Genomic DNA, 10,248 nt, shown 5'->3' with positions numbered 1-10,248 from the left:
CCGGCCAGCCGCCCCGTCCGGGAGGGAGGTGGGGGGGGTCAGCCCCCCGCCCGGCCAGCCGCCCCGTCTGGGAGGGAGGTGGGGGGTCAGCCCCCCGCCCGGCCAGCTGCCCCGTCCGGGAGGGAGGTGGGGGGGGTCAGCCCCCCGCCCGGCCAGCCGCCCCGTCCGGGAGGGAGGTGGGGGGATCAGCCCCCCGCCCAGCCAGCCGCCCTGTCCGGGAGGTGAGGGGCGCCTCTGCCCGGCCGCCCCTACCGGGAAGTGAGGAGCCCCTCTGCCCGGCCAGCCGCCCTGTCCGGGAGGGAGGTGGGAGGTCAGCCCCCCGCCCGGCCAGCCGCCCCGTCCGGGAGGGAGGTGGGGGGGTCAGCCCCCCGCCCGGCCAGCCGCCCCGTCCGGGAGGTGAGGGGCGCTTCTGCCCGGCCGCCCCTACTGGGAAGTGAGGAGCTCCTCTGCCCGGCCACCACCCCATCTGGGAGGTGTACTCAACAGCTCATTGAGAACGGGCCATGAAGACAATGGCGGTTTTGTGGAATAGAAAGGGGGGAAAGGTGGGGAAAAGATTGAGAAATCGGATGGTTGCTGTGTCTGTGTAGAAAGAGGTAGACATGGGAGACTTTTCATTTTGTTCTGTACTAAGAAAAATTCTTCTGCCTTGGGATCCTGTTGATCTGTGACCTTACCCCCAACCCTGTGCTCTCTGAAACATGTGCTGTATCCACTCAGGGTTGAATGGATTAAGGGCGGTGCAAGATGTGCTTTGTTAAACAGATGCTTGAAGGCAGCATGTTCGTTAAGAGTCATCACCACTCCTTAATCTCAAGTACCCAGGGACACAAACACTGCGGAAGGCCGCAGGGTCCTCTGCCTAGGAAAACCAGAGAACTTTGTTCACTTGTTTATCTGCTGACCTTCCCTCCACTATTGTCCTGTGACCCTGCCAAATCCCCCTCTGCGAGAAACACCCAAGAATGATCAATAAAAAAGAAAAAAAAAAAAAAAAAAAAAGAATGCCAGGCCCTTGAGCTCACTGACTCCCTTCATCCTGGGCCTCCAAGGGGCTTCTGCTTCTCAGCACTGCTATCTGGAAAAGGCAGGAACCACGACAAAGGCAAGTCCAAAGTGGAGCAGAGGTCTCACACCTGTAACTGGCATCCCATGGGGGCAGATGAGGTTGAGAGAGTGTCTCAGAGGCCATATGGGGCGATTGCAATCCTGAAAAGGGTGTCCAGGAGTGCCGTTGAGGGGCATTGTGGACCCCCCCATGAAAGCTAAGGAAAATCAAGGCTAGCCTGGGAGGACAAGAGGGCTTGTGCTGGAGCCCAAGCCTCCCGTTCAAGGATTCCTGCCAGAAAACCCGAGAGCCTCCTCAAAGTGCAAACAATCCCAGCGCCCACAAGGAGGCCACTATTCACAACCTAGAGTGCAGCCAGCCTACTCCAAGTCCCTGTTGCTTCCTGAAATCCGTGGCAGCCAAATACCGTATACAGAGGCTGTCCCACCCAGCAACAGCCCAATGAAAGACCTTCTTCACAATTAGAAAGGACGTGCAGATGAAATGAAACAGGGCCTAGATTACCAGTCAAAAGCCAGACATGGCTGCCTACTTCTCATCCTACAGGAGTCATGCAGCCCTCCAATAGAAGTGGGAGAACAACAGTTTCCTTGTTGGTGGATATAACGGGAATTTATGGCTCCAAAGTATCACAGCTGCCCAGTCATTAAAACATGACAGTGTTTAGAAGGAAACACTCATGCAATGGATCCCCATGAGGGTCGTCCTCCGTGAACTGGGAAACGTTTACTGTGGAAGACTTTGAGCCAGACCCAGGAAACCCCAGGCCCATGAGGAACATGGAAGTCAGGATAAGAGGATGCCAGTGTGGAGGCCACATCTCATCCAGCATCAATCTATCCCACTTTCATGTGGCCCCAGGAATGAAAGCCCAAATCGTGAGCTGGCCAGAATGGCCGGGGTTTGAGCTCCAACTGTTCCCCGCACGTTGGAGTCCTCCCACCTGGGCGCCGGGTCATGGCGTGGACAGCTTGTGCAATGAAGGGAATGCGGGGGTGGAGTTGGAAGCACCTCTTGTGTCATCTCTCTGCACCATTTTTGCCGGTGAAGATGCGGGACCCAAACCACATTTCACCAGACTGTATCCTCACCCCCATCTGACCTTACTGCTGCTCACACTCTCCATCCCGGAATGAAATCCCCAGAAGATGGAAGAGTGCCCGCCTCACGACGTGAAGCACCTACTCGGCTGGGAACTGAATTGGAGGTGGATTCAAGGGGCTCTGGGAATGAAACCCCAAATCAGGAGCTGGCCGGAAAGGCTGCAGTTTGCACTCCGACTGTTTCCAACTGTTCCCCGCACTTTGGAGTCCTCCCACCTGGGCACCGGGCCATGGTGTGGACAGATTGTGTAATGAAGCGAATGTGAGGATGGAGTTGGAAGCACCTTCTGTGTCATCAGTCTGCACCTTTTTTTGCAGGTGAAGGTGCGGGACCCCATCCTTAGGGATTTTGCGGTGTATCCCTGGGGCTCCGCTTGAGGTTTCTTCAGGCTGGTTCGCCGCTGCCCTCTCCTAGGATCATGGGACTATCCCGTGGATCCCCCAGAGAAGACAGACTAGAGTCCATCGCTGACGCACCTCCACAGAGGACTCCTTTTCTGCCAAGCCACAGGGACTAGTCGCCAGGCAAAGGTGGTGTTCACTGTGATGCGAGCTGTGGCTTACTGGTGCCCTGAGACTGGCGCATGCACATTCGGGAGGCAGGCTCAGGCGCCATTTGATGATGGCATCTTCCTGGATTAGGCCCCCACAGAAATTGAGGAAGTTGTTATCAGTCATTTATACCCTGAAAATATTAGTTCACCAGAGCCCTGGAGGGGGATGGGTAGAAGCTCATTAAAGTAGGTCTGGATGGTGCACAGAGTGTGAAGAAAACAGAGAAACCCAGAAAGTCTAAGCCTGAAGACAGCTCCAATCCTAGGAGATACTATTATTATGTCCATCTTACAGAGGAGGAAACTGAAACAAAGGAAGAGAACTTGATCAAGACCATGTTGCCCCACAGTAGAAGAGCCAAGATCCAAACCCAGGTAATCTGCCTCATCATCAGAGCCTGGACTCATAACCTCATGCTGCAGTTAAGCAGGTTTGCACTGTGGCTAGATACACAGACTCTGTGTTCATATCTCAGCTTCTCTGCTATTTCCATTTCTGTGACTGTAGGCAAGTTACTTCTCTGTGCTCAGTTTCCTCTATAAAGTAAGGACAGTAGCACCTGCCTCAGGGGGGTCTCTTAAATAAGTTAATAGATGCAACATGTTTAGAACATTGCCATGGGCTGGGCGCTGTGGCTCATGCCTGTAATCTCAACAATTTGTGAGGCCAAGGCGGGTGGATCACCTGAGGTCCGGAGTTCAAGACCATCCTGACCAACATGGCAAAACCCCGTCTCTACTGAAAATACAAAAATTAGCCAAGTGTGGTGGCATGCAACTGTAATCCCAGCTACTCAGGAGGCTGAGACAGGAGAATTGCTTGAACCTGGGAGGTGGAGGTTGCAGTGAGCCAAGGTCACACCATTGCACTCCAGCTTGGGTAACAAGAGTGAAACTCCATCTCTAGAAAAAAAAAAAAGAACAGTGCCATGTACATAGTCACCATCTAGTAATAATATCATCTATTATGTCTGAACCCTGGATGGTCGCATATCCTTGAAGAGTTTAAAATTCTGGACTTTGAAATGCCAGACTGTGGGATCCTGGAATCTGTCAGCTTCATGCTAACCTCTTCCAGCTGCAGAATTTTATGCTTCTTTGCAGGGTTGGAAGGTGTAGGGCAGTACATTTACCTAGTTCTGCTTCACCGTAGTGTGATTTCAAAGCCTTCCCTTCTCCTTCCCCTGCACGCTCCCTCACTCAGATTCATACATGCATTCTAGTCCTGCTTGACCCAATGGGAAAACAAGAGGGTGAGGAGTGAAGGTGGGTGGGTGGGTGCACTTGTTCACTTAACCATTCTGCCTCCAACCATGATGAACTTGTGCATCTAGGGACTGGGTCCAGACCTAAAGTGTTCTTGCTCTTCCTTTACCTTTAAGCCTCAATTTGCAGCAAACTTAGAACTTCATCTTTCCCTGTGACCCTGTCTGGGTATTTTTGCTGGATGGACAGGCATTCCCTCTGCCAGGGGTGGATAGTCTAGGGCCTGGCCAGGCAGCCATGGCAGATGAGAAGACAGTCCATATCAGCTTCATTGTGTCGGGTTATTTTTCTGCTGGCCCTTGGCACGTTCCTAATGAGCCATGATTAGCCTCAGATCTACAGCACCTTCTGCAGCAGCGTCATGGTGACCAGGGATGTCATATACAGCATATGCCACTGTTACCCAAGGCAGGTGGTGGTAGGGCTTGGTGAGGGCAAGAGGACTGGAGACTGTGCCGTATTCCATCAACCCTGATCCTTCAATCATCTTTTCATTCTCATTTTGACTCCCTGTTTTCTTCTTTCTGCTCTTCTGAGCACATGTCCATGCATCCACATACCTGTCCATCCACCCATCTATATCCATTCATGCCTCTATCGCATAGCATTAGGATTGACCAGAGGACCCCAGGATCTACAGTCATTAACCAGACACCATGGAGAAGACACAATGAAACACAGTATATTATCCATGTGCTTAAATAAAAAGTCAATGAGTACTTTACTCTCTCCAGGCACTCCTGCATTCAGGATGCTGTTTTGCCCTCATCCTGAGCTTTTTGGTGCCTTTTGTAGTGCCATTTTATAGCAGAGAAGGCTGAGGCTCAGAAAGTGTGGTTCTATAGCTGAGTGGCAGCGTTTGTATTGGAGCTCAGATATGCAGATGTAAGCATCACCCTCCACTTTGAAATCTCTGCCACAGGGCCCTGGAGCTGCTTAGCATTTTGGGGTGCATCAGGTCTCACCTTGGTTGAATGTATTAAGCAGTGCTCTATCTTTTGTTTCCTAGCCCTATGACTGCTTTAGGGATGAGAAGAGCACTACTTTGCAAGTCATGGGTTCTAGTCCCAGTTCTGTCCCAAACTTTCTGTGTGACATTTGTCTGAGCCTCAGCTTTTTAAATTGCAAAATGGGACACAAGCCCCTATTTTGCAGAGCCTCACAGGATATAAAGATCAGAGAAAAGACAGGTAGAAAAATATTTTTTAAACTCTAGAGTGTTGTATGAGAGTGAAAGATTGCCAGTTACCTAAAATCCTGAGAAAGAACATGCCAGTTTCCAAATCAATTTTTGTACTTTTTCATTTTCTTCTTCAACTTTAGATACAAAAAATATTTTTGGGTTGGGGGCAGGGGGGAGGGATAGCATTAGGAGATATACCTAACGTAAATGATGAGTTAATGGGTGCAGCACACCAACATGGTACATGTATGCAGATGTAACAAACCTGCACATTGTGCACATGTACGCTAGAACTTAAAGTATAATAATAAAACAACATTTTTATTAGGTATGCTTTTAAGAGAATCCTATTGAAAACCAAACCAGTGGGTTTTTTGGAAAGTATTTTAATTTACCCATTTGTGTTAAAAATATTGCAGTGTAAGTATGCATTTCTAACTTTAATGATAATTTCTCTCAGCTCCTTTAACATTTATTTCTCTGATTTTTGGCTCTGTACAAGGTTTGAAAACTTTACGTTCATTTTTGTAAATTATCTTTATTCCTCTCACAGATTTGTAGTGTTTTTCTTCTCCTTGGTGTTATGCAGCCCGTTTTAAGTAATTTATTTTTTTATTTTAAGGAATTAATTTTGTTATTTTTCTCTTTTTGGAACACTGCACATTTGAATTCAAGCACTTATATCTGGTTTTCACTTGATTTTAGCCAAAAGGCTGAGAAGTAATTATGTCTGCTTTTCAATTTTAGAAACTTATGAGTCACCAACTCTGAATATTGACTTTGATTTTGAAAATATATTCTATAAAAATAATCAGACTTGTTTTACTCCATCTCATGCTCCCTGTCATACATGTATATTTTAGATTTTGTTAATATAACTTTTCTCCTTTTGTCTTTACAGTAATTAATTACTGCTTAGTGTTCTAGTTCACTAATCTTCTCATCATTTCAGACTAATTTAATGTTTCACACATATGTTGTATATTAAGTAGACTGATTATATTTTCAATTGTTTGCTTCACATTTGGCTGTTTTTTTTCTCTTTTTTTTTTTTTTTTTTTTGCCGGTCTCAGGTTTTAATCATGGCAGGGCCTCAAGCACATGCACGCGTGCACACACACACACACACTCACACTCAGTCTTCAGATCTTGTCGAAAGCTGCAATGTCAACACTCTGCACGTGTTCTTCAAACTTGATGATCTCCTCCTCCAGCAAGTCTGTCCCCACCTTGTCATCCTCCACTACACACTGAAGCAGCAGCTTCTGGATACTATAGCCCACGGGCACCAGCTTAGAGGCCCCCCCAGACCGGCCTGTCCAGCTGGATGGAGCACATACAGGCCTCCAGCTGGGCCATGTTAGTCTCATCATCCCAAGGCTTAACGTCCAGCAGGATGGACGACTTGGCCACCAGCATGGGCTTCTTGGCCTTTTTCTCTGTGTACTGCCGCAGCCGCTCCTCCCGCAGCAGTACTGCCTCCTGTCCTCCTCCTCATTGTCACTGCCAAACAGGTCAATGCCAAGACCAGCTTGGTTGGGGAGACCCTAACCCAGTGGTGCTAGAGGAATTAAAGACACACACACAGAAATATAGTGTGTGGAGTGGGAAATCAGGGGACTCACAGCCTTCAGAGCTGTGAGCCTCAAACAGAGTTTTGCCCACATATTTATTGACAGCAAGCCAGTGATAAGCATTGTTTCTATAGATCATAGATTAACTAAAACAGGAAAAAAAGCGATGGGCTGAAACAAAGGGATGGGCTCTGGCTAGTTATCTGCAGCAGGAACATGTCCTTAAGGCACAGGTCGCTCATGTTATTGTTTGTAGTTCAGGAACACCTTTAAGTGGATTTCCCACCCTGGGTGGGCCAGGTGTTTCTTGTCCTCATTCCGGTAAACCCACAACTGTCAGCATGGGTGTCATGCCCATCACTAACATGTCACAGTAGTGCAGGGATTTTGTTTATGGCCAGTTTTGGGGCCAATTTATGGCCAGATTTGGGGGCCTATCCCCTGTAGGTCAATGTCATCGTCCTTGTCATCCTCTGCTGGTTTGGCTGGCTTCTTGGCCAGGGGCTCCACTTGGCGCATAGGAGACTCATGCTGGGTCTGCAGGGCTGTGGTGGCCAGGCAAGCTCTTCTCCAGCACGTTCAGTGGGGCCTCCAGCTTGGAGATGGCCTGCTGCAGCTCCTGCACAACCCTGCGCAGGCTCTGGTTCTCCACTTCCAGACTGGTGATCTGAAAGATGATCTCACCCTTGTCTCCCCTGGGGCTGCTGGAGGACCCGGGGCTTGAGCTTCTGGCCAGGGATTTCTGGAAATTCTCTCTGGCTCTCGCAATGTCATGCAGGATCATGCTGGCACCGTTCTCCTGGCAGGAGGTGCTGGCCACAGGCTTGTTCATCTGCTCGAAGAATCTCCTTTCTGCATTGTCACATTTTAACTTGTTGAACCAGATCTTCTCATGTACTAGGAAGTTTGTAGCCACTTTTCTGATGCCAGCCAAGGACGCAGTGACCAGGAAGGAGGAATCAGCAGATGCGGGATGCCTGATGAAAGGCTGGCTGTTTTTCAAATATGGCTTGTTGCTGGGTGTGGTGGCTCACACCTGTAATCCTAGCACTTTGGGAGGCCGAGGCGGGTGGATCACCTGAGGTCGGGAGTTGGAGACCAGACTGACCAACATGGAGAAACCCCGTCTCTACTAAAAATACAAAATTAGCTGGGCATGGTGGTGGGTGCCTGTATTCCCAGCTACTTGGGAGGCTGAGTCAGGAGAATCACTTGAACCCAGGAGGCAGAGGTTGTGGTGAGCCAAGGTCATGCCATTGCACTCCAGCCTGGGCGACAAGAGCGAAACTCCGTCTCAAAAAACAAAAAACAAAACAAAACAAAAAAACCCCCACACGCACAAAAAACAAACAAATATGACTTGTCACCCTTGTAGCTTCTTGTACTTTTCACATTATTGGTATATTTTCTGTTTTCCCCATTGTCTTGGATTAAACATTTTAAACCTAAGTCCTGTAACTGTGGGTAATATAAGTTGTAATTTGTTTCTCGCTTGTGAAAGATATTACGTTTGCAATGTCTGCAGTTAGTTTATGTTGTTACTTTTATTTTTATTTTTGTAGAAAAGGATTTTTATTATTTTTTAGGGTGATTTTTAAAAATTATACTTTTAAGTTCTAGGGTACATGTGCACAATGTGCCGATTTGTTACATATGTATACATGTGCCATGTTGGCATGCTGCACCCATTAACTCATCATTTACATTAGGTATTTCTCCTAATGTTATCCCTCCTAATAATGTTGTTATTTTTTCATTTGTCTAATGGCAAGTTGGACAACCCACAGAAATTTTTTATTTGTGTGTTCACCCATATCTAAGAAGAACAATTGCTTCTTAGTTTAATTACATTCTGGATTCTTCCTTTGGCTTTCTTTTGTACCTGGAAAGTTCTCATATGTTTCTTTATATTCTACTCAGGATTTTAAAGGTTCTTGTAACTTTCTCAGAATTTTAGCATGTAAAATATTTTTATATTTAAAGATTTCCAAATATATAATATCTTTCCAAAATGCACAAATATCAACAGCATATACCTGAGGAAAATCTTTTACAATTTTCTTGTGTGGCAGACAATAACATCTTATGAGAAATCTCAAGTTACATCAGTTAGAACGTATTCTTTCCTCAATATACCAAAAAAAATTTTTTTTTTTGAGATGGAGTCTCACTCTGTCACCCAGGCTGGAGTGCAGTGGAGCGATCTCGGCTCACTGCAAGCTCTGGCTCCTGGGTTCACGCCATTCTCCTGCCTCAGTTTCCCAAGTAGCTGGGACTACAGGCGCCCGCCACCACGCCCGGCTAATTTTTTTTTTTTTTTTTAGTAGAGATGGGGTTTCACCATGTTAGCCAGGATGGTCTTGATCTCCTGACCTCATAATCCTCCCGCCTTGCCTCGCAAAGTGCTGGGATTACAGGCAGAGCCACCATGCCTGGCCAATATACCTTAATTTTTAATACTAAAAAATTGATTTTATATTTTTACAAATATCTGAAGTAAATGTACTTAACTGTAGAGACTAATACCTACATATGGCCAGAATACTGTTTTTCTGTATCAGTAAGACAATGGCAAAATTACTGATCTAAATTCAAGTTTTTGGCTTTGATCACCATGCTTCTCCATAGCACATTTCTTTTGTTTCTTCTTCTTCTTCTTTTTTTTTGAGACAGAGTTTCGCTCTTGTTGCCCAGGCTGGAGAGCAATGATGTGATCTCAGCTCACCACAACCCCTGCCTCCCAAGTTGAAGCGATTCTCCTGCCTCAGCCTCCCGAGTAGCTGAGATTACAGGCATGCGCCACCACGCCCTGCTAATTTTGTATTTTTAGTAGAGATGGGATTTCTCTATGTTGGTCAGGCTGGTCTGGAACTCCTTACCTCAGGTGATCCACCCACCTTGGCCTCCCAAAGTGCTGGGATTACAGGCATGACCCACTGCACCCAGCCAGCACTGTTCTGAATCAATAAAAATGATCTCAGCTTAAATCTTCCATTTGATTAAGAACTTAATTTAAAATTTTTATTTTTGAGGCACTGTCTAAACTTCTGGGCTCAAGTAATTTTTCTGCATTGGCCTCCCACAGTGCAGGAATTACAGGCATGAGCTGCTGCATCCAGTACTTTTAAATTTTTTAATGAGATTTTTATTTGGCTACATATTACTTGAATTCACTTTAGTCAATAATTTTCATTGTTACTTACAATGCTCAGAAAATACTACCCTCCTGGGTTTGTGCTTTCATAAATTCAATGACATATATTAGGCCCAAAACCTTTCCATTTAAAATAATTGTCTGGTGTTTGAAAATAATGGGTATTTTTAGTTTACTAGCCAAAAGTGCTGCCCATTTATTTGTATGCCTAATTAGTCAAACTTTCTAATAAAGTTATTTAACATTATTTATGTTCATACCATTATTGCATACCAAAAGATTTAATTTCTTTAATTACATTAATGGCCCTAATGTAACTTAGTGTAAGTAAAAACGTGACAGAGG

The 10,248-nt window shown here is 46.4% G+C and overlaps 1 pseudogene; it reads right to left on the bottom strand.

Annotated features, from left to right (window-relative positions):
- Window positions 1-556: 556 nt before the first annotated feature.
- LOC117981239 (elongation factor 1-delta-like) lies at window positions 557-7,779 on the bottom strand (annotated as a pseudogene).
- Window positions 7,780-10,248: the final 2,469 nt, after the last annotated feature.

Source organism: Pan paniscus, chromosome 6 (assembly GCF_029289425.2).
Source record: "Pan paniscus chromosome 6, NHGRI_mPanPan1-v2.0_pri, whole genome shotgun sequence".
Lineage (NCBI taxonomy): Eukaryota > Metazoa > Chordata > Mammalia > Primates > Hominidae > Pan > Pan paniscus.
This window is presented reverse-complemented; position numbering and strand designations above follow the sequence as displayed.